Source organism: Myotis yumanensis, unplaced genomic scaffold (genome assembly GCF_028538775.1).
Source record: "Myotis yumanensis isolate MYYU_CA2020_CCGP unplaced genomic scaffold, mMyoYum1.0.hap1 SCAF_2, whole genome shotgun sequence".
Lineage (NCBI taxonomy): Eukaryota > Metazoa > Chordata > Mammalia > Chiroptera > Vespertilionidae > Myotis > Myotis yumanensis.
In genome coordinates, this window is record NW_027223753.1 from 80,021,792 (window position 1) to 80,044,297 (window position 22,506).

At 42.5% G+C, this 22,506-nt stretch overlaps 1 protein-coding gene across 3 annotated transcripts in view; it reads left to right on the plus strand.

Annotated features, from left to right (window-relative positions):
• The window catches only part of ATXN1 (ataxin 1), a 421,222-nt gene that overhangs the window by 97,096 nt on the left and 301,620 nt on the right, over positions 1 to 22,506 (plus strand). For all 3 annotated transcript variants that reach the window (XR_011470272.1, XM_070405691.1, XM_070405692.1), the window contains exon 3: positions 2,143 to 2,268. The gene's annotated coding sequence lies outside the window, so the exon portion shown is untranslated. The remainder of the gene's footprint in view (positions 1 to 2,142; positions 2,269 to 22,506) is intronic.

Here is a 22,506-nt window from a genome sequence, read left to right on the forward strand (position 1 = left end):
AACTCCTTCACCTCGACAGGGATAAGAATGGAAAATCTTGTCATTGAGATGGTCCTTTTTTCCCCCTTTCTCCTCTACAAATAGTATAAGCCTCTGGGCATCAGACTTTGGCAGCCAGTGGAGGGCCCTGAGCTAATAATGGAGCTGTTCTGCTTCCCCAAGTTAGATTTTGCTCTACTTGGTGACAAGAATATAATCCCAAAATGAATTTCTTTCTTCGGGGCAAAAACAAAACAGAAAAAGAGAGAGAGTGTGTTTTTGATACCATAAAAAAGTGTTGTGCTTCTGGTAAACTTTTCAAACCAACACCGCATTCCATTCTGTTCAACAACATTATGTCCAGTAAGAATCAATGGGCATGACCGATTAAACCCAGAGTCTAGTCAAGGCACAAATTAACTTGCTGTGTGACTTTAAGAGGTCCATCGACCTCTCTGGGCCAGCAGCTTTATTTGCAGAAGAGTTTTGAACTAGATTACCAAGACCCTTCCTTAGAATACCAAGATAGAGACCTGGTAACATATAAGAGAAAGGCAACAATTTATTTTTAGTAAAACAAGATTGATACCAGCCAGTAACTGGCAGTGGGCTTGCTTTAAATCCTCCTCTTTTCTCCAAATTCTGTCTTTACCAAAACTGTAACTAAAGACAGTTTTTCATGCTTTGAACTTCCTGGCTTATGGTGATTCGTATCAATATGTTACTCTTACACTTTTGAGTGGGAGCTGATTACATTTCATGAAAAGTGCTCAGAAAAGGAATACAATCGTTACAACCCCACATTCAGTGAGAATTGATAGAATCGAGACAAGAAAAAAAAAAAAACTGTCCTTGTCAGGTAGTCGCTCCTCCAGCTAGACTGAAAATGTAATGGTCTTATTCTCCACTCACTTGTTTAAACATTAACCAAGAGCAGCTTTCTCCTCCTCCTCCTCCAAAGTTTTAAGTGTCTCCATGAACTTAACCACAGTTATATACAACCCCCCAAAGTCCTTTCCAAACATGTCGCGTATTCTGTAAGGCAGTAGCTTCAGCAGTCTTTCAAGGAACTGATTTTGCATACAGCAGCCTAGAGAGGCATAAAAGTATACCAGCTCTACAGCTAGGTTGTTTGATGGTGAGGTCTTGGTGATTGCCTAGGGACCTCTGGAAATGCGTAGAGTGTAGACTTATGGTAGGAAGCAATCAGGTAGTTAGAGAACTGGGGGACAGCCAATGGACTTTCAGAATAGCTGAGGAAGAGCTCACCAAAAGCTGAAAAAGGATGCAAACATATTTTGAAGACCGTTTCCAAGAGCTCAAATGGGCATTGTCAAAAAACAAACAGTGGGGTGGATTTGACTAAGCATCTGGAGCTAGAACAATGCCCTGTGACAAGTGAGCGTTTTTAAAACTCTCAGGCAGAAGCGAACTTTTCAGAGCGACCTTGTCACACACAGTTCGAAGGCGTAGGCTTTGCCAGCTGCTCTGAGTGGGGTGAAGAGGCATGCATATTTTAACCGTTCATTTCATATTCAGTGTGTTAAGTAAATGCTGCTTTCCAACTTGGGTGGAGAAGGTCTTTATCAAGATTTATCAGGAGTCAGAACGAAAACACTAATTTCTTGTTTGCAATGGAACATTTCTTCTCTCTTATACTTTATTTGTTTTGTTCAATCCCATTAGCCCTTTATTTAAAAATATTCATAGTAGTTCACTCAGTCTGAGTTTAATGGGCAGAATCAGGTGGATTTTAATTTGAAACAAAACTCTTTCCACTTTCTACTCTTGAGAAACTGCATTTCAGTATCTTTAATTATTTAAACATAAGGAATCCTTCTTTATTCACTTATTTCAATTAGTAAACTTGAAATTTGCAGACACATTCCCACTGGTGTATATTATAATTTTCAGTACCTACCCAGAGAGTGGGAGTCTGCTTTGTTTCTTCTTTTCTGCACCCCGCCCGCCCCCCCCCATCCAGTATTTTAGGTACCATATGTAGATCAGTTGCACGATAGCTTCATTCTGGTAATTAATATGCTTGTTTGAGGTTATAAAATATACATATGACAAAAGCCAGGGATTTCCCCCTGAATGTCAACTGACTGCTTCAAGTGGCATTCTCACTCTGAGTCGGTGTTTTGTTTTGTCTTACTGCAGCATATTGGAGCAAAATGAGAGAGTTTATTTTGAGACCTCCGAATTAGTGCTGCCACGGACCATGAGCAAGAGAGAAAGCGTGGACTTCAGCCTGCACGAATGGTCTTGAAACACAAGTGGTTTTGGGTAAGTCATCCGAAAGATTTGGCCTTAAATTTCATCAGTCACCATTCATTTGGTGTCCCAGGACATCTTATTCAAGTGCATGGCTATTTCTCTACAGCCCAAGCCACAGGATGTTTGTGAAAGCTTTGTTCTATTGAAGGAAAGCGATGAAATTTACTTAGTTGTGTTTGTTTCTCCCATGTGCAGAATAATAGGATCTGAGTAGAATGCATTTGTCATTAGAAAAAGACCAGAGGGAGGGAAGGAGGGAGGGAGGGAGGGAGGGAGGGAGAGAACTCCAAACAACTAAACACGCACACACACACACACACACACACACACACTCACACACACACACACACACACACACACACCAAACTACATTTCCAGATACTTCATTTCAGCTGAGAGCATAAGGCAGTGGTTCCCAATGTGGGGCACATGCCTCATGGGGTTGGGGGGAGTAATTTGATTTTTAAGGGGGGCAATTCGAGAATGAGTTATTAACAGTGAATTTTTTGCATTTCTTATGGTTCTAGGGGCCTCATATACAGTATATAAATATATACATAGTGACATATTTATGCATTTCAGTTCTCTATTATATGTTTTGAAACTTTATTTGCTATTTTTTCATATCATTTTTTAAAACAATTTCTTAGTGATTTCTTCTTCAATACTTCAACTGTCCTTTCGTTCTTTTATTTTTCTCTTTCATGGATGCCATGTTCTTTGGGAGCTTGTTTAGACCAAATTAATGGCCTTTTTAGGCTTCCTCCATGTGAATAGGAGTTCACTTTTTGAATAATAAGAATTATATGTCACAGGGGGAGCATCAGGTCTTTAGAGATGCTTAGGTGGGGCATGGCCAAAAAAGGTTGGGAAGCACTGGCGTAAGGTATTCATCATACAAGAGACCTCAGATTCAATATGATAGCACGTTTGTGACCCTGTAATGAAGTGTTGGGATGGGCAAAGATGAGAAGCATTGGGAGTTTCCAAGTCCTGTTCAACAAATGTTTATTGAGCACCTTTTAACTAAACACAGTACCCTGAATGACAGTCTTGGTTTGGAGTGAAGTTTAAACACTCTGAACTATAAATAAACAATTTCAAACCACATACCAAAATAATGTGGACTTCCAAGAAAGCTTTGTCAGCCTATCTCATTGTATTTTTTGGAAACGGAGTCCCTAGGTGGAAGCCCAGTTCTGCCCACCAATTTTGGTGACCTCGGACAACTTACTCATCCTCTTGGAGTGAGTCACCTTAAAAACAGGAGGCCATGCCTCCAGGATCACCACAGTCTTATGCAAATTTAAAATTCAACAGTCCCCCCTAGTGAAGTTAGTTAAATGATTATACTGCTTGATTGCTATTTGCTCAACAGAATTTACTGTGTACCCCTAGTGCCGTGGTCGGCAAACCGCGGCTCTCGAGCCACATGCGGCTCTTTGGCCCCTTCAGTGTGGCTCTTCCACAAAATACCACATGCGGCATGCACATACAGTGCGATTGAAACTTCGTGGCCCATGCGCAGAAGTCGGTATTTTGTGCAAGAGCTGGTATTTTGTGGAAGAGCCACACTGAAGGGGCCAAAGAGCCACATGTGGCTCGAGAGCCGCGGTTTGCCGAGCCACAGTTTGCCGACCACTGCCCTAGTGGGTCATCTCTGCAGAGGGGCTCTAAGATCAACCCATGTGGAGGAAAGGGTCAGGGGCGGGGCCCCCCTGCCTTTGGCTCCGATCTTGTGAGCCAGCCCTTTGGTCAAGCAGGCCTTGCACGGTCTGTGGTTAATAATTTATTCCTTGCAGCACAGTGTTAAATGAATATAATATTTGAATACATGAGATAGGCTTGTGTTGAATGATTGTCCCTTTTGGTTGGGGATCTGTTTCCTTTCTGTTTGCTCTCGCCGTGTTATGGGTTACCTGCCAGTATTTGAACCCCGTAGAGCCCCAAACCTTGAGCCATAGAGCCCCAAACCTTGTTTTACATTGATGGCTCAGATGTCACTTGTTAGCAAGTGGCTGTCTGCCTCAGAGCGGTACATTATTTGGGTTTCATAACGGCATTTTTTTTTTCTCTTACATATGTTAAATTATGAAGTGCAGGAAACCACATGAATGCCACAGAATAAAAATGCAAACTGTGTCATCTGGAAATGCCAGTTTTATGATTCTCCTGGTGACACTGTCCTCCCTGCAAACAACATCGGAAGCTTCTCTACTTGTTCAGCAGTGTCTTCTATCCCAGGCCAGCTTCATTTAGGCCGCAGTGTAGCCACCGTGGCAGGCTGAATCAGAAGGTTTGGTTAAGATGATTGCATGGGGCTGTCCCTTCCTCTCCAAGTTCTGCCTGACCACTAAGCCCGACTCTCGTTCACAAGGTCTTTCCTGAATGCTCACGGCTTCACTGCCCACCCTTCTTTGTGAACTCCTAGAATATGTAGAGCTCGCATCATAAAAGAATGTGTGGCTCTGCCTTGCTTTTGGGTGGTTGCCATCACTCCACCGGGTTGCAGACTGCTTGAGGGCAGGAGTCAGATCACAGCCCAGTGTTTCTCCAAAGCAGCCCAGCTCCAGGGCCTCCTGATAGAATCACCTGGCTGTGTGTGTTAAAGTTGCAGATTCAGCAGCACCAGGCTTGAGGAGTCAGAATTGCTGGAGATATTGAGCCCAAGAAACTCACCGCAGATATCTCTCCTGCACACTGAGGTTTGCTAACGACTGAGTCTGCTTCTTCACCCTCTTCTTTGCCTTCTCACCTGCAGCATTGGGCCCAGGTCTCAGCTCATCGTGGCTGCCCAGGAAATATTTGCTCGTTGATCTGAGCATCATCAAACCATGATGGTTGCATTCACTGTTTCATGGCCTCTCCTTTCAGGATGTGGAGTCAGCATATTATCTGAACCCTTAAAACTCCCAGTTTATCTAAATGTGTAGTGTTCCCCCCAGATCCAAGGCTCTTTTATGCCCCTTTCTCTTCAACCTCTGACCCTGGCTATCCTTAGTGATAGCGTGACCCCCTGCCTGCGGCGATACAGCAGGAAAAGCAGATCCAGGGAGTTCATCTGGAGTGAGGGGGTAGCAGAGACCTGAGAATGACGGTGCTGTGGTACCCAGAAGCCTTATCCTTGGCTCCCAAAGCCACACTTGCGGCCCTTGGCAGGTTATTTTGAATGAGATTTCTTTCAGCTGTTAGGGCTCGCCAGTGGTAAGTTTTGGTGGCCAGAGAGCAATCCCATTGCTGAAAGGGATAAAGTTAAGCTGCAGTGGACACACATCAAAGCACCCACGGTGGCAGCAGCCGATTCAGGATTCAAATCGATGTTAGCAGACTGCGGGGGGTGTCTCTTGGCCCCCACAAGGGCAAGCCTGGCCTTGGATGATGCTAAATAGATTTGCAGGGTGTCCTTGCTCTGAATGCCCTTGCTGGTGGCTGCAGCCCTGGTAGTCGATATGACAATTCAAGTGGAAAACCAAACAGAAGAACTCAGAAGCCCAGCCAGCCTATAAAGGAACAAGTGGGGTGATCTGGAAATTTATTAGCTGTTAAGGTAACCACAACCCAGTGCATTCAACCATTTTCTGCAACTTTTCTGGCCACTTCATAGTTTTCCTCAGAGAGGTCGTGCGGATCCTAAACTGAGTGTGTGTTAAAAGGCGCACTCATGCAGTGACTGGAAAGCATCCTCTTCTGGGTCTGCACCAAGTTTTGATGATGGGAGGCAGCGGAAAGGTGTAACCGAGTGGATCTGGAACCGGCTTTTTCTCATGTTCTCAGCGAAGGGAAGGAAAAACAGCAGGTTCCCAAAGCAGTGTTAAAGGCAAAAGAGGCTTTTTAATATGTGCTTTATGGAGACCTGGCTAGATTTTCCTCTGCACAGCTTCCTCCAGCTGGGTGGTGGGGAGAGGGCCGCTTTTGTGACGCAGGAGGCGGATGCACAGTCTTTTAGCTATGGAAGGGAGATGTATAGTTGTTGATGTATGTGTCTTTGAGCCTTTGTTGGAGGCTTCCAGGTAGAGGAGTAACGAGGAACAAAATTAAAGAAGTGATAAAGCACATGATTTTTAGCAGAATACCAGATGCTGGCTGGAATTGCTGTTTGGAGGCCTTTATCCACGCATGGGATATTTCCTTAGCAGTAGCCATCTGCGCTTGGCAAAGAGAAGAATTGGTTCTAAAAGCATTTGTCTGGTGAGAAACTATGTCACTTGTCCTGCTGACCATGACACCCCCTTGAGCACTGCAGGAGGATTTCCAGTGGTCACCTAAACCCAGGGAGCTGCTTTCGCAAGGCAGGTACAAGTAATTAAAGAGCCAGGCCTGTGTCTTCCCTGAAGACCATCATTAGAAAGCTCTTTAATGCTTTCCAGCTTAGGGGAGTCAGATACCCATCACGTACCCGAGCCTGCGTTCCGTAGAGCATACCCAGCATACGCCTTCTGTGAAATGTGCCATAACTCACTCTTCTTGCTGATGCTATCACGAGCTAATTGTATCAGTCCTTCAGAGGAGCCCTGTGGTTTGGTATAACTGTGAGTAAAACCACACCGGTTCAGGAAATGCTGTGCATTGTCTTATAAGAGGCATCATCAAAACAGATGTTGATTTACTTGGAAGATACCTTTCCTTGGTGACAGTTTGAGAGCTTTGAAGGGAGGTGTTTGATGTGCATCAGAATAAGTTAGAATTAAACTGCCACGCTGGCACACTGTTGGAGTGAAAACTGAAAGAAACTCGCCAGTGTTTGCTCCCGAACACGCTCTCCCCTAAGGCATCATCATGCCATGACATCATTGTCAACTCTGCTCTGCAGATAATCATGGCTCTCTCTTTCTCTTCTGAGTTAAGATATTGGTTTCTAACTTCCTCCAAATGCCTTCAATTGGATGTCATATAGGTGCCTCCAACGTGAGGCTAAACCTACACTGTCCCTTTCCCGGTTCCTTGTTTAGAGAGACAAGATCAGCCAGTCATTGGTGCTGGACACCAACTCCTCCTCCTGTGTAGTTCATCCCTTGACCACATGCTGTGGTTTTACCTGTTAAATATTCTATTCACTCTTCTTCCGCCCCCTTGCCGTTGTTCTGTTTCAGGCCATTAGAATCATGTGCCTGGACTACTGCAGCCACTTCCAAAAGAAGCCACTTGCTTTAAGTCCTTCCTATGTTCCATTCATCCCACTATGTTGAGAATTATTTTCCTAAAGAAAGGGGTGGTTGAATTATTCCCATTCTTGAAAAACCTTGGTAGCATGTGGAAGTATGGAAAAGTGTTTCTAGTACACTGTTAAGTATAAAACTCATACTTCAAAATTGTATATACAGGGGGTCCCCCAAAAATGTATACATACATTAAATATAAAGGCAGTGTTTATTAAAATACATTTTATTTTCATTTAGCAGCTATCAGCTGTTAAAGTCTATATGCATTTTTTTGGGTGACACCCTGTATATATGGAATACAAAGTAACAATGAAAATGTATGTCTGTCAACAAAGACTAGAAGTAAAGCAAAAATGAAGATGTTCATAGTATTAGAGTGGTTAGTACTTTTTTAAAAAAATATATACTCCTTTGGTTGATTTTCCATAAATAATGAATGAATAGGATGAAGTGCAAGGAAAAATTAAAAGGATTTTGTTAATTTCCCTTTCCTAGAAGGTAAAATGTGACCTTCATTGCATGGCATTCAAGACCCTGAGGAATTCATTATCAACTTACCACAGTGATGGCGAACCTTTTGAGCTCGGAGTGTCAGCATTTTGAAAAACCCTAACTTAACTCTGGTGCCGTGTCACATATAGAATTTTTTTTTGATATTTGCAACCATAGTAAAACAAAGACTTATATTTTTATATTTATTTTGTATATTTTAATGCCATTTAACAAAGAAAAATCAACCAAAAAAATGAGTTCGCGTGTCACCTCTGACAGGCGTGTCATAGGTTCGCCATCACTGACTTACCATTTAAATCTCATTGCCCATCCTTCCCATCTCTCCACACAACACGTTTTTCCTTTCTAAGCATACTATATATTTTAATAACCATGCCTTTCTTCATGTTGATTCTTCTGCATGAAATTGTCTCTCTCTACAAGGCGACTTTCTCATTCATTAAGGTCTAATGAAAATGTTCCTTCTCCCTGTGTTAGCACTATGCATTGATATTTTTTGTTTATGTAGATATTTTTCTGGCTGGTTCATGCAGATAGTGATTGCTTTAATTTAAATCCTGTATTGCTAGTATTAAGCCAGTTTCTGCACCTAACGCATCTTAATAAATATTTATGGATGATGAGAAAAAAAAGAAAGAACTAATTCAGAAATATACAAGTAATTCTTCAGGTAAGATTTAAATTTTTTTCAGATAAACTCAGTGCTAATTACCATGTTGTAAAAATTACAAAAAGTAGATGTTTTTTGATTAAGCAATTTTTATAAAAGTAGTTGGATTCGGCATCAGGCCATTTCAGCTAAACTTCAAAAGTGATTCTTTAGTATTTGGAAATTCTGTCTTCAGCTTCTTAGCCACATTTGTGAAGTTACTAGAAATTGCTTTTTAAACTGTTTTGTGTCATGAAAAACTCTATCAGCCAAATCAGAAATCCGAAGAGATGACACATCCAGAGCTGGCAGCATGACATGAATATGTGATATTTTTTTTCTTAAGCAAATTAAAAAGCCAAGACTGGATAACATTAAAGGATTGATGTAACTTTTTCAATTATGAAAGGCTATTCTACTCTAGGAATATACTTGTTACTTTTTTTTTTTCATTTCTAAGAATTCTATTTAGTTAAAATAGCAAAGGAGAAAAAAATATCTTGGCTTAAATAAAATGAAAAGTCATCTCCAAAATTAATTTGGCATCATCAAAAGATTTTTTGAAAGGGAGGAGTAGGATGCTTTATAATATCACATGATAAGAAGCTACTAAAAAAAATCATCATTTGCACTTGTGAGCTAGGAATTCAGAATGGGATTTTGTGGTGATTAATGTGTGAGGCATGCTATACATCTTTTTAGGTAATATTTTGACATTAAATATCATTTACTACTATATATTTTCTTATTCTTATATATATTTTCCCATTAATATTTTAGTTAGAATCAGTAAGTTGGAAGAGAATTTCAATTTGAGATTTGCCAATTTTTTTGCATGATATTTTTACCCGGTTTTTAGTTTTCTTGCCTATAAAATTATGAAAAAAGTTGAACCACTGTTAGGTTAACAAATTAACAACATGTATTGATTGATACTGTCTTGGAAACATTACAGACCACATCACTTTTCAGCATTTCATACAGTTGATCTTTGTTTTGCACAGTGAAGAACCTTTGCGGGATTTCTTATTTTTTTTCTGTCCTGAGCATTGCATGCATTTGAAAGCCTGACCCTTTGACTATTTAGAACAGTGGTTCTCAACCTTGGCTGCACATTAGAATCACCTGGGAATCTTTTTAAAATCCTGATTTCTGGGCCTCACCCTCCGGAAATTCTGTTTCTTTGTTATAGGTTATAACGTTAGTAACAAAGAAACAGAATTTCCGGAGGATGAGGCCCAGAAATCAGAACTTTAAAAAGATTCCCAGGTGATTCTAATGTGCAGCCAAGGTTGAGAACCACTGGTTTAGAAGATCTGACAAGAAATCTACCATGGCTCAGGTGAATGAGTGCAGACTCACAGTTCACCTTTAGTTATTCTCTGCTGCACCATCTCTGGGGCTGCAAACTTTTCCGCTTACTGCTGTTCATTTACCAAGAGGTACTGGCTGTCGAATTGCTCTTTTGTGAGAGCCAGTACGCGAAAGCATCCTAAGTATCTAGTGACAAAAACCCAAGAAGGCGATAGACTATTGCAGTTTTCATTACAGCTTCAGGTGCTTCTCGATGTAGTAGGTGCTTATCTTCAGCTGCCCTCTGCAGACCAGGTGTATGGGTCTGTGGAGTGAGATTGTGGCTGTAGCCTAGCTAAGGTTGTCTAGCGTGGGTTAGCACAAGCAGAAATAAACATAGGAACTTCAATTAGGAAGGCTGCAAAGGAGAAGACAACTCTTTGTGACACTTTAAGGATATACATCCAAAATAGAATACCTTGATGAATTTCAAAGTTTCAAAATCCTGCCCTTAGAAAATTGTTTACAGTCATCGTTGATTTTTCTAGTAGTACATAATAGATCGCTATGTAATGCTTTGGGGAAACAATATAATGCCGTGCTTAAGAGCAAAGGTTCTTGAGGCAGACTTCCCGGGTTTGGATACAAATCTGCCACTTCATAGTATCTGACATTTAGTAGTTGTGCAATGTTGAGCAAGTTACCTAACCACTTTGGGTCTCAGTTTATCCACCCATGAAATGGGAAAAGTAAAATAGCCTCTATCAGAGTTGTCAAAACTAAAAGAGTTAAGGCATGTAAAGCTTTTAAAAAAGTGTTAGCTGTTATTATCATGTCACTTTCATAGTATTCACTTAGACAGTTACTTAGTTCATAATACAATTTTCCAGTCGTGACTTTATTCTTAGTGGCTTCCTTCAAATTGAATTTATGATTTTTTACTCAGGGAAGGTGAAACGTGATTGAATTCAACTAGGGAAGGTGGGAACACACAGGAGTGAGCTGTTTGGTCTAGTTAGGGAGTGGCGAGCACGTGGAGGAGGTATTTTGAGCTAGACTTTAACTGTGGGTAGGATCGCAAGGGCCAGAGATGGGAGCAAGGTGTCCCAGGCGAGAGGGTGAGTGAACAATGGTGAGAAGGGAGAGGGCAGTATGTGATTGAGGAATGCTGGGGACCGGTTTGGGACAAGTGGAAGTTTTGTGAGGTGGAGTAATGGGTGATTGGGAGAAAAGGCAGGTCAATTTGCTAATTTTATGATAAAAATTAATATGGCCCTGGCCAGGTATGTCAAACTCAAAGGCTAAAACAGGTCAAATAAACAAGGTTTAAGGTTATGTGGGCCACAAAAAAAAAAAAGCTTCAATTTTCATAGAAACGTAGGTTTACTTCAATAGAGACATACTGAATACAAAGGGCTGAAATAAGTAATTGTTAACATAAAATAGAACATTTCAATAAAAATTAATATTTTTTCTTGAACATTAACTTATCAGACATTGAATAACTGCACAAATTAATAAGTGTAACGCAAATTAGCCTATTTTTTTTGTTCTCCGAAAGTGAAATATTTCCTTTTGTGCACACTAAACAAGTCAGTCCAAGACTAATGACATGGCAATCGGCTGCTAAAATATTCACTGCTAGTATTAGTGGAGAGAAATGGTGCGCCTACACATAAAGTGCATAAGGGAAATGAATGCAACACGATTATAGTAGTCAGTCATTAGCGAACGTTGTAGTTTGTTATTAATAATTATGTATAACAGGACATTGTAAAAATTAAGTTATGAAATTCTTATTTTAACGTTTCTTACATACCATTATATTGGTTGGGCCACAAAAACATTCGTTGTGGGCCACATGTGGCCCACGGCCCGCGAGTTTGACATGCTTGGGTTAGAGCATAGTCTCTATAAGCCAAGGTTGTTGGGGGTTTGACCTCCAGTCAGGGCATATAGAAGAATCAACCAACGAATGCATAAATAAGTGGATTTGTTGCTCCCTTTCTCTCCCTCCGTCTCTTCATCCATTCCCTTCTCTCTCTCAAATCAATTTAAAAATTATTACTATGAACTGTGAATTGAGTAGCTACCTTACACCAGATTCTGTGATTGGAGCTTTACATCAATGAGCTCAGATCGCAACTCCCCATTACAGTTCTACCCCATTTTTACAGATGAAAACAATTAATCCCATGCTAATGGCTGGAAGTTTCTCTTAGGTGGTGGCAGACCATTGAAGGTTTAAAATGGGAGAGGGCACTCAGGGTCAGCAGTGATTTACTTATCTGCTTTCTTAGGCTCTGAGTTCTCTGAAATTAAAGACATGTCTTATACCCTCTATGTTCCCCAGGAGAAACAGCCCTGCACCTTCGGCATGGCCTATACTCGTAAATATGGGGAGAGTCTATTCTAAAAGCTCCCTTCAACACAACTTGGAAGATACTTTGTGTACATTTTTCTTCTTAAAGAAGAAACGAATGCATCAAATAATAGTCAAACTAATTCCTTTGTGCCTGTACATGTTTCATCTCATCTGATCCTCATAAAAAAATCTTGAGTATGACTTTTACATTCATATTACATGTTATTGTAATGCATGCGGTTATTGGTGCTGAAGAAGATTACATGGTGTGTAGAAGTAAAGCTAGGATTCAAACCCTGGACTCCAACCCCCTAGCCTGTACTCGGCCCATCACCCTGTACGTGCAATCAAACTATCAGACCACTCCTGATTTCCAGTCTCCGCGAGGGTGGTGCCTTTTCACAGGTTTAAGACCACTTTGCTAGCTCTCTGTTGCTTTCAGAGAAACTAAAGTTCCACAAGGAACTCATCTACTTTGTAGAGCAGTGGTTCTCAACCTTGGCTGCACATTAGAATCACCTGGGAATCTTTTTAAAATCCTGATTTCTGGGCCTCATCCTCCGGAGATTCTGTTTCTTTGTTACTAATGTTGTGGCCCCACCCTATAACAAAGAAACAGAATTTCCGGAGGATGAGGCCCAGAAATCAGGATTTTAAAAAGATTCCCAGGTGATTCTAATGTGCAGCCAAGGTTGAGAACCACTGTTGTAGAGGTTGATGGGAAAGAAATTGTTTTCAGCTGTGCTCATGACCAGCATCCTTCTCAATGACCTGCTGGCAGGTGGCCCCTCTAGGAGCCTGGCGGCCTGTGGTAGGCGGGCACGCAGAGTGAACTTGCTCTTGGCAGTGAAATGGAGTTTGGGAGTGAGTACATTGCGAGAACCCTAGATGTGTAAGGTGGGTACTTTGATTGAAACCAAGTTTGTTATACTGAAAACACTCAGCAACAGGCAGAGCAGCTTCTGCTTACAAGTGCTGAGTGGAATTTGGAATGACACTTAGTGAAAGGGGAAGTTTAATTCCCACTCTCAAAGGTTGTCACCAGTGAACCTAAAAGCACATATTACGTAAATTCATTGAAATCTGCATTTAATAACTTGACGAATTTTGGAGTGGTTGTCTGCTCTATGACATCGATCCACATAAGATTCTGCAAAATATCAGAGGTGGAAATTAGGACTCTTAAACGTTTGGCACCTGTGCTGGTTCCTGTTTCCAGAGGCTTAGCTCCCCTGCTGCAGTACCCACTTTGCAGGAATGGCCGTGGTGCTCTGTTTTCTGGCGAGCATCCACATTGGTCTCACCCCTTCCTTTACCAGCACTGCCCTCATCCATTTGGGAGAGTCAGTGAGCCAACAGCAGTCTGTCTTGGGGGCCCAGCCACCAATCCAGCACTGAACTTTCAAAGTGTCCTTAACATGATTTTTCAGTGTATACAAATACCTACCTATCTATCTTCTAGTATCTGTCTATCTATAATTGTGGTAAATCTATAATGTAAAAATTACCAATTTAACCATTTTTAAGTGTATAACTCATTGCATACATTCACAATATTGTGTAACCATTTCCACCATCCATTTCCAGAGCTTTTTCATATTCCCAAACAGAAACTCTGTACCCGTTAAACACCAATACCTCGTTCCTCCCACTCTCCAGCTCCTAGTAATCTCTTGCTTTCCACCTCGATGAGTTTGCCTTGTCTAGGTAGCACACACACCTAGAATCATACAATATTAGTCATTTTGTGTTTGGCCCATACTTTTAACACAGTGTTGCAAGTATACGTGTTGTGTGTGTGTGTGTGTAAAATATTTTTTTTTCAATACTTCATCATATCAATATTATCAATAAGATGTAATATGCATTCGAATTTAAGAAACTAGGTTCTATATGAATATGGGCAAACAGGATATAGAAAATGTTCCTCATAGTAAGTGAAGAAAATAACCCTTGGAAGACAAAATCCAGACTCCTGCAGGGGAGTTTGCCCTTCCTCCTCTGAGCCAGGTGGCCCTCACTTTGGTTCTGGCCCCTGTTCGGCCTGTGTCCCTGGCAGGATTTCTGTGAGCAGGCTTGCATTTCTGTGATGCCTCCTGGAAGAGCTCTGAGATGTGTAGGGACCATCTCTTGACTCACTTCTGCTTGACTCTTCTTCCCATTGATTTTTTTTAAGTTGCTCATTCAGTCTCCCTGCCTGTGTCTAGCAACGGGCAGAAACGCGATGGCTGCCGGTGAACCACAGCCCTCCACTTGCGGCGATGCCACGCACAGCAGGAGTATGCCCTTCTGCACGGAAGCAGAGGCATTGTAGCTTTAACTGCAGCGTGGAATTGTAGTCGCGGTGAGCATCATTCTCCTGGTTACATCTTACAGAGCCACACTTGAAATAGTGAGTTGGTGCATCGGAGTGAACGTGTTCTTTTCAGATTTCTATCCTAGCAGTTGCCAGGCTGGTCCAGGCTGCACTTCACGAGCACCCCAGAGATCGAGAGCCTAAGAAAGCAGGCCCAGGAGGGTCTAAGCTCCTGAAAGTTAATGGAACAGTAATGACTTCCTGCTGTGCTGAGGCCGAGATTTGGCTCAAATCCCAGAAGCCTGTGATTCTCAAATCTTCTCTCACGGTACATCTTTTTCTTCTGGCAAAGGCTCCCTGGATTGATTTAAAGTTGAGGTGCTAGAGGGCTTACTCTCTTCTCGTTTTCTCTCACCGTAATGAAGATGGACTGGGGTGCTCTCCCTGTGTTGGATTTCCGGCATGGGGCTGAGCAGAACACTGTTTTAAGTGGCCCCTTTTCCAGCTTTGACTGAGCCCAAATAGCTCATTGATTTCTTTTTTTTTAAATATATCTTATTGATTTTTTTACAGAGAGGAATGGAGAGGGATAGAGAGCTAGAAACATTGATGAGAGAGAAACATCAACCGGCTGCTTCCTGCACACTCCCCACTGGGGATGTGCCCACAACCAAGGTACATGCCCTTGACCGGAATCGAACCTGGGACCTTTCAGTCCACACGCCGACACTCCATCCGCTGAGCCAAACCGGCTAGGGCATGCAGCTCATTGATTTCAAGGGTGCGGTGCTAGGCCACTCAGCACTGCCATTCCCACCTCATCCACATTTCTTTATAAGCACTGAGTATAGTAGCACCATGACACTGATCTGAGGTACTCTCTTAGGAAACTGAGTTGGTTTCCACAGGCTAGGCAGCACTGTCTAATAAATTTCTGGGGATGACACGTTTTCCTGATGAGGTAGTCAAGACACACACTGGAATAGCCCCTCTAAACAGAACATGGAAACATTTCTATTTAGCCATTTGAACTCAGCAAAACAGTGTACCATGGTATTTATGATACACTAGAGGCCCGATGCACAAAATTCGTGCAAGAGTGGGCCTTCCTTCCCCAGGCTGCCGGCACTGGCTTCCCTCCAACACCCAGGACCTGGGCTTTGCTCGCAGAGGAAGGCCCTGCCCACCCGCTGCAGCCTGCTGGCCGGTGGCCTGGGCCTCCCTCTGCAGGGCGATCATGGGGCGATGGCCAGGCCCCCGACCAATTGCATCACACCCACCTTGGCTGGCCTGGCACCAGTGGGTGTCATAGCATGGTCGTCTGGATAGTCGTTCAGCTGTTCGGCTGTTCAGTCGATTTGCATATTACACTTTTATTATGTAGGATATACTTGGCATTAAAGAGGGCTGTAACGAAATATGCAGATCATGGCCCTTTAGGGGTGTCCCCACCCTCGAGATGCATGCATACATGTGAATGTGTTATGGCCCAGGCACACTGGCTTCCAAGCCTCTGACTTGCACAGGCCCCTTCTAAGGCCTGGTATCTAATTATGTTGATAATTTTGTGAACTTTTAAAGAGCCGCCCTCATACTCATTAGACTGGATTCACCCTTGTTAGGAAAACCTATGCATATGTTAATGGAATATAGTTATTTCTCCTTCATACCAGTATGTGAAATTTCCCCAAATCTGCCAGCCCACAAAACAGAAAAATTAAGGGGCTGTGCAGAGCCTTTAGTATCTTCCCCAGTTGTTTCTAAGGAAGTTTATATCTTGGACATTTACCAAATAGTAATATGTTTAACTGGTGGTTACTACATCCTCAATTTCCCAAAACGATGACTAACAATTATGATTCACATATTCCTGGGAACCCCCTCCCCCCGACTGCCCTTTGCCTGGAGTGGTGAACTGCATGTCAGTTTCTTAGGAGTTGAGGAAAATTGAACTATATAGCTTCTTGTCCTGTCCTCACGCCACCTAAAGAAAACGTTTATGTAATGGCTATTGTGTGAAACATTTTTTCCTAGCTTGACTTGATTGTTTTCTCTGCCAAGAAGTCACTTGTTATAGGTAACTTTGATTTGAAAAGTAGCTGTTTTTAGTGCCCTAAATTAGTTTCTTCTTCCTTTTCCAAGAGTTTTTTTTTATGATGCCCAGCCTGTTTGTTGTTAGGTGTAAAAGCTAATTTAGTCTAGATTATTTTTTTAAATGCACCTGATATAGTATTCAAGCTGACATTTCCTGTTGAAATAGCACTGCTCTGGCCTGAAAGGAAAAGACCCCAAGAAAATATAACCCATTTTTTTTTAAAAGGAATAAACTGTTTGTCTGTTTTGAAGGTTTTAAAATAACTCACAATATTTATTAGCCATTTGACTTATTAATCAAAAATCTTAGGGAGGTGTGATGTCCAAGACAATTAAGGTGAGTGACAGTGGGTGTGGGCCGGGTCTGTATGCGCAGTGCAAGGTGACCGCAGAGTAGAACACAGCCCCGTATACGTTGTCCTACCTGAAAGGGGGAAGCCTGTCCAGTGGCCTGCTTGGCAACAAAACTTTCGTTGATGACTTAGCAGCCACAGAGAAGGGCTGAGGCGGGCAGAATCCAGCCGGCGGGATGATGTGGAGTTGGGGGAGGAGAGTGGTCCCACAATCTGGGTTTCAGTTAGTGGTCTGTCCCTAATTTTGTGACCTTTGGAAAGTTACCAGTCTTTCTGGAACAGTTTTCTCCTGTGTAAGAGGAGGGCAGTAGCCTGGATAACCCTTGGAAGTTCCCTTGGCCGGGGACATTCTGTATCTGAGGATTGACAAACGTCAGACTTAATGGGAAATGAAAACGGTAAGACTAGAAGCGGAACAGGTAGAAAGGAGGTAGCTATGTGGACAGAGGTCTAGATTCTAGACCTTTTGGACCCCACGGACCACCAATGGTCCGTGGACCACCCGTTGGCGACCGCTGGTCTAGAAAGCAAGTTGGAAATATCCCCAGTATGAATTCAGTCGTATGTCTCTCTCCATAGGCAGGTGACTTCTGTTTGAGAAGTGAGCATGGCTTGAGGTGAGGGATGAGCTCTGGGGTAACTTACTTGCACCTGGAAAACACCTCTCAAGGACCTGGGCTCCCCTTGCCCGGCCTGTGCTCCTGACCTTCCTCAGCACAGAGGCTTAGCTTTGTATTTGTGCCCAGTGCTGTGCTGGCTTCCATGCCTCCTCCCCCTACACCTTCTCACCGATTCCCTGGGACAGGGGTCCTCAAACTTTTTAAACAGGGGGCCAGTTCACTGTCCCTCAGACCGTTGGAGGGCCGGACTATAGTTTAAAAAAAAACTATGAACAAATTCCTATGCACATTGCACATATCTTATTTTGAAGTAAAAAAAACCAAAACTGGAACAAATACAATATTTGTATTTGCATGTGGCCCGCGGGCTGTAGTTTGAGGACCCCTGCCCTGGGAGATGCTCCTGGGCCCCAGTAGGTTTTCTTTCTCATTCTGAGCCCTGTTGAGGTTCACCTCTTTGCAGAATCAGATGCATTTATTTATCTTGGCATTGTCCCACTTCAAGAATCAGACACTTTTGCATTTCTTTTTGCCAGAACTCACACATATAAATGAGCTTTTGTAATCAGCAGGGTAGGTTGATACTGAAATACCAGAGTCCTTGCCAGTTTGCTACTTAGTTGCTCAGTTAACACTGAATTCTGTCACTGCTCTAGTTTCTGTGTAAGAATAGCTCCTTCTCTTTAGAATTTAGTTACCAAGTTGGGGAGACCAGTGCAAATGGAAGCACCAGGAACGCAGTAATAGTAATATTAGTAATGCTATTGAAAGCAATAGACATTTTCTGAGTGCTTACTATGTACCAGGAATGTGCTGATAGGCACTTTACATGCACTAATTGTGTGTGCCCACATACATACAAATACATAAAAAATAAATGTTCAGTTTTCACAATAACTCTGTGAGATAGGGATGGTTATTATCCACCTTCTTCAGATGAAGAAACAGGCCCAGAAAGGAGAGGTACACTTTAGGCATGAGTAGGATTAACTAACATGGGGAAATAGATGTTAGTGCTAGGTAAGAGCTAGGCCTATTGTTGTGTGAATACCAGAACTAGACGGGGTTAGTTTAGATGGGATAAAGGGGTTTAAACCCTGTTTTGCAGTAAGAAAGAGCCACGATTGTGTGATGTGGGGGACAAAAGGGCATTTCAAGCAGGAGATGATTGCTCGTTAGGATAGAAGGTAAACAAGATGGACCACAAATAGGTTTTGCTCAGTGGGAGTGAAGGCTATCCCTCTGAGTGATGGCAGCTGGGTAATCAGACTCGAATGAGTGAGGAGCTATTTTGTTAGCGGTAGTGGAGTCACCGCCATCATCAGTAGCAGGTCAGCACCTTAGAAAATGACTCCAGCGTATAGACATGTTTCCAACAGAAACGTGTTAGTCTGCAAAGCAAACAAGGTGCAAGCATTAATTTCCTGCCCTTCCGAGATTTCTCCTGAGTTCTCTTTGCCACATGACATGAGCTTCACACACTGGCTTTGAGCTGTCACCATCTTTACTTCAGTTTCCATTTATTAGCCCTTAGTCTTAGGTCTGTATTCACTCGAAGCAGCTAAGAACTTATTCGCTCCAACCTCCATGGACAGCGTGGGATATTTGTCTATTCCGGCACGTCTGCCTTGCCCTGGCAGCCACATTATACACTCTATAAGGGCAGGTGCGTCTCAGGGAGCGGAGTGTAGTAGCATCTGTTGGCGAACACACATATGCAGCAGCAGCCCTTTAAGGGCTCCAGATGGTAGACGTCGGGTAAGAGATTAAAACCTGGGCAAGGACTGAAAGCAAACTGGGGAGACCTGGATTTGTGGGTGCTTGGGAAAAAGACATGAAATATATAATAGGTCATATTTGTTTTAAGGGGTTTTTCCTCCAAAACTGGAAAAGGGGGAAAAAAAACAAACATTGGGAGGGATTTCCCCAGGCTTGTCAATGGCTCGTTTGTGTGTCTAATTAAATACATAATTACTTTGTTTATAATCCTTGTTTGGAAAAGATTTATAGCAGTGCCCTAAATCCCTCAATCTATCAAATAAGAAAATCTTATGAAGTAACCAAGTTAGCAAGCTATATGTGCCTCTTTTTAAATGTTTCTTTTTAACGAGATGAGTATATAATCAACAAGAGAGTAATGTAGTTACATTTCTCATCTATTTTTCACTTTAAAAATGTTCTTTTCCTTTAAACTTCAAATTGCTTAGCAATTTCACATGTTCTTGTTTCTGTAGAGGTTGGCGTTTGTAAAAACTCTAGTGCTGATATGGTAACTCTTGTTTATTTTCTCTTTTTTTGTGTGTTTTTTTTTTTTTCTTAAAGCCACTCCTGTTTAAGAAAAGCTTTGGAGTGCTATGAACACAACACGCAGGGGCCGGAGGGTCACCTCTAATTGTGGGACCCTTACCGCCTACCCAGGTCCGAGTTACCTGGTTATGTTCTGCCTTGTTGCATGGCTCCCAGGAGTTGAAGTGGTTCGGACATCAACAAAACTCCTGCCCGTAGGAATTTGGATCTGAGCTTTGGAGAGCAAAGACTTAGTATCTTCTCCTGCCCGCAGCCCCAGTGAAAGGCATGGTGATACTAGCATTTTCCTCCTCTCTCATTCCGTCCAGCTCTCGTGTGTGTTGCCGCGTGAAGTCCTCAGAACTCTATGTGGCCGTATTGACAGATGAGCAGACTTTGTAGGGTCACCCTCAGGGGCTGACAAGACTGACGCGGCGCCTGTCCTACTGCTCCAGCCTGTGGAATAAGGGCCGGCAGCTGGGGATCATGTGGGGAGATGGTGAGGGGAAGAACAGCAAACAGGTGAGAGAGGCAGTGCACACAGTCCACTCCTTGTTGGCAAACAGTGGAAAAGAAGGGAACTTTACCCTGTGCCGCCACCTCAGTAGGAGCATCACCTGTACCCTCCCATGAAACCTTTTAATAACCCTAGGAGATGAGCACCGTTGCATTTTGTTTTACGAATGATGCAGGACAAAGGTTAAATAAGATTAACAGCTCCCATGTCATAGGACATAGAAGGAATCTAAACCAGCTCTGTCTGACAGTAAAGGTAGACTATTTTCAAGCACGAGTGGGTTATTTTTGAGCTTCTCTTCCTCTTTTTTTGTGATGCTTGATTTTTAGTTATTTCATGGCAAATTGAATAAATCCCTGAAAGGATGTATAGGGGAAGTGGAGGTATCCAACACATAGCTGTTAGCACTTAGCCATTCTAATGAAGGTTTGTGGCTATGAGAATTTCACAATCACCTGGGAATTTCGGAACACTGGATTTAATAATTGAGAACTAAAGCAGGGAGAGTCCTATGGAAATGTGGGTCATGAAACCAGAAATCTGAAAGAGGAGTGGTGAGGAGGAATCCAGTCGACTTAGAGATTGACGGAATGTCTGGTGAGACCTGTGGGGTAGATGGCGGGACTGGGATGGTTTAGCTTTGGAGTGATAATGGGGTTTTGATTTGTGGCACCTGGCTGATTTTAATGCTTTGGACCATAACAGCTGACCAGAGTGTGGCACCATATCTAAAGGGCTTGGTGGCAAATATGGTGCCATTGAGTGGGAGCAGATAGGGAGCTTTTCTAACGGGGTGATCAGTCTTGCCCGTCTAGAAAGATTTCTGCTTAGAAGGTCATTGTACAGCAAGCATGTCAAACTCAAAGGCTAACATGGGCCTCGTTTATTTGGCCGGTGTTAGCCTTTGAGTTCGACATTCTTGCTGTATACCCTCTGGAGCAGCAGTTGCCAACCTTCCGGATCTCACAGACCACCAGTGGTCCGTGGACTACCGGTTGGCGACCACTGCTCTGGAGCACTGTGATCATGATGAGGCCAGAGTTTAGACCATCTGGTATTCACAACTGTGGGAAGAAGCTTGGGCATGGGGTCACAGAGACAAGAATTCAAATCTGGGCCCCATCATTTGTTAACTGTGGACCTGGGCAAGGTGCATCCTCTGAAAGATAAATGGGAATAATCATGCTTCATGGGACTGCTGCACATGGCACGGTCAGCACAGTGCCTGGCACACAAAAGTACCTGATCGTTGTCATTATTATCTAAGAGAATATATTATTATCTAAGAGCAGCTAAGAGCGTAGGTGGTCTTTTGTATCATGCTTGTGAAAGCTCTGGTATACCAATGAAAGGGCCCCTTAATTTAGTGAGAGAAATCCTTGAAATTTCTGCTACAGCAAAAATGCAAATTGCTACTGGATACATTTCTGGCAGACACAGAAACCATTTACATAATGAAACCTCTCTGATATTATTTCTATTAATAGCCACACTTCTAAGTATCAATCTGACCATTTTGTATTTAGACTCATTCTCTCTATGAACAGATTCCATTTATTGCAATGCCTTCTTCGTTTCTTCTGACAAGTGTCATTATCTCTTTACGTCATATTATAGTGTTGATGATTTTACAAACACTTCAAATGTTAGTTTACTCCCCAGGGAGCTCATGTTTAAAAATGCTCTGGTAAGCATGGTACTTAGAGATCTAGGTTCTCTGTACCTTTATGCGCCTACATCATCATTTGCAGTGAAGCGGTTGCTTCTGTTAGCATTTTCCTAACTGATCCCCTGTGATCAACCCACTAAATACTTCAGCATCTTCGTTCACCCATTTGGTCTACACCAGCGGTTCTCAACCTGTGGGTCGCGACCCCTTTGGGGGTCGAACGACCCTTTCACAGGGGTCGCCTAAGACCATCGGAAAACACATATAATTGCATATTGTTTTTGTGATTAATCACTATGCTTTACTTATGTTCAATTTGTAACAATGCATATCAGATATTTATATTACGATTCATAACAGTAGCAAAATTATAGTTATGAAGTAGCAACGAAAATAATTTTATGGTTGGGGGTCACCACAACATGAGGAACTG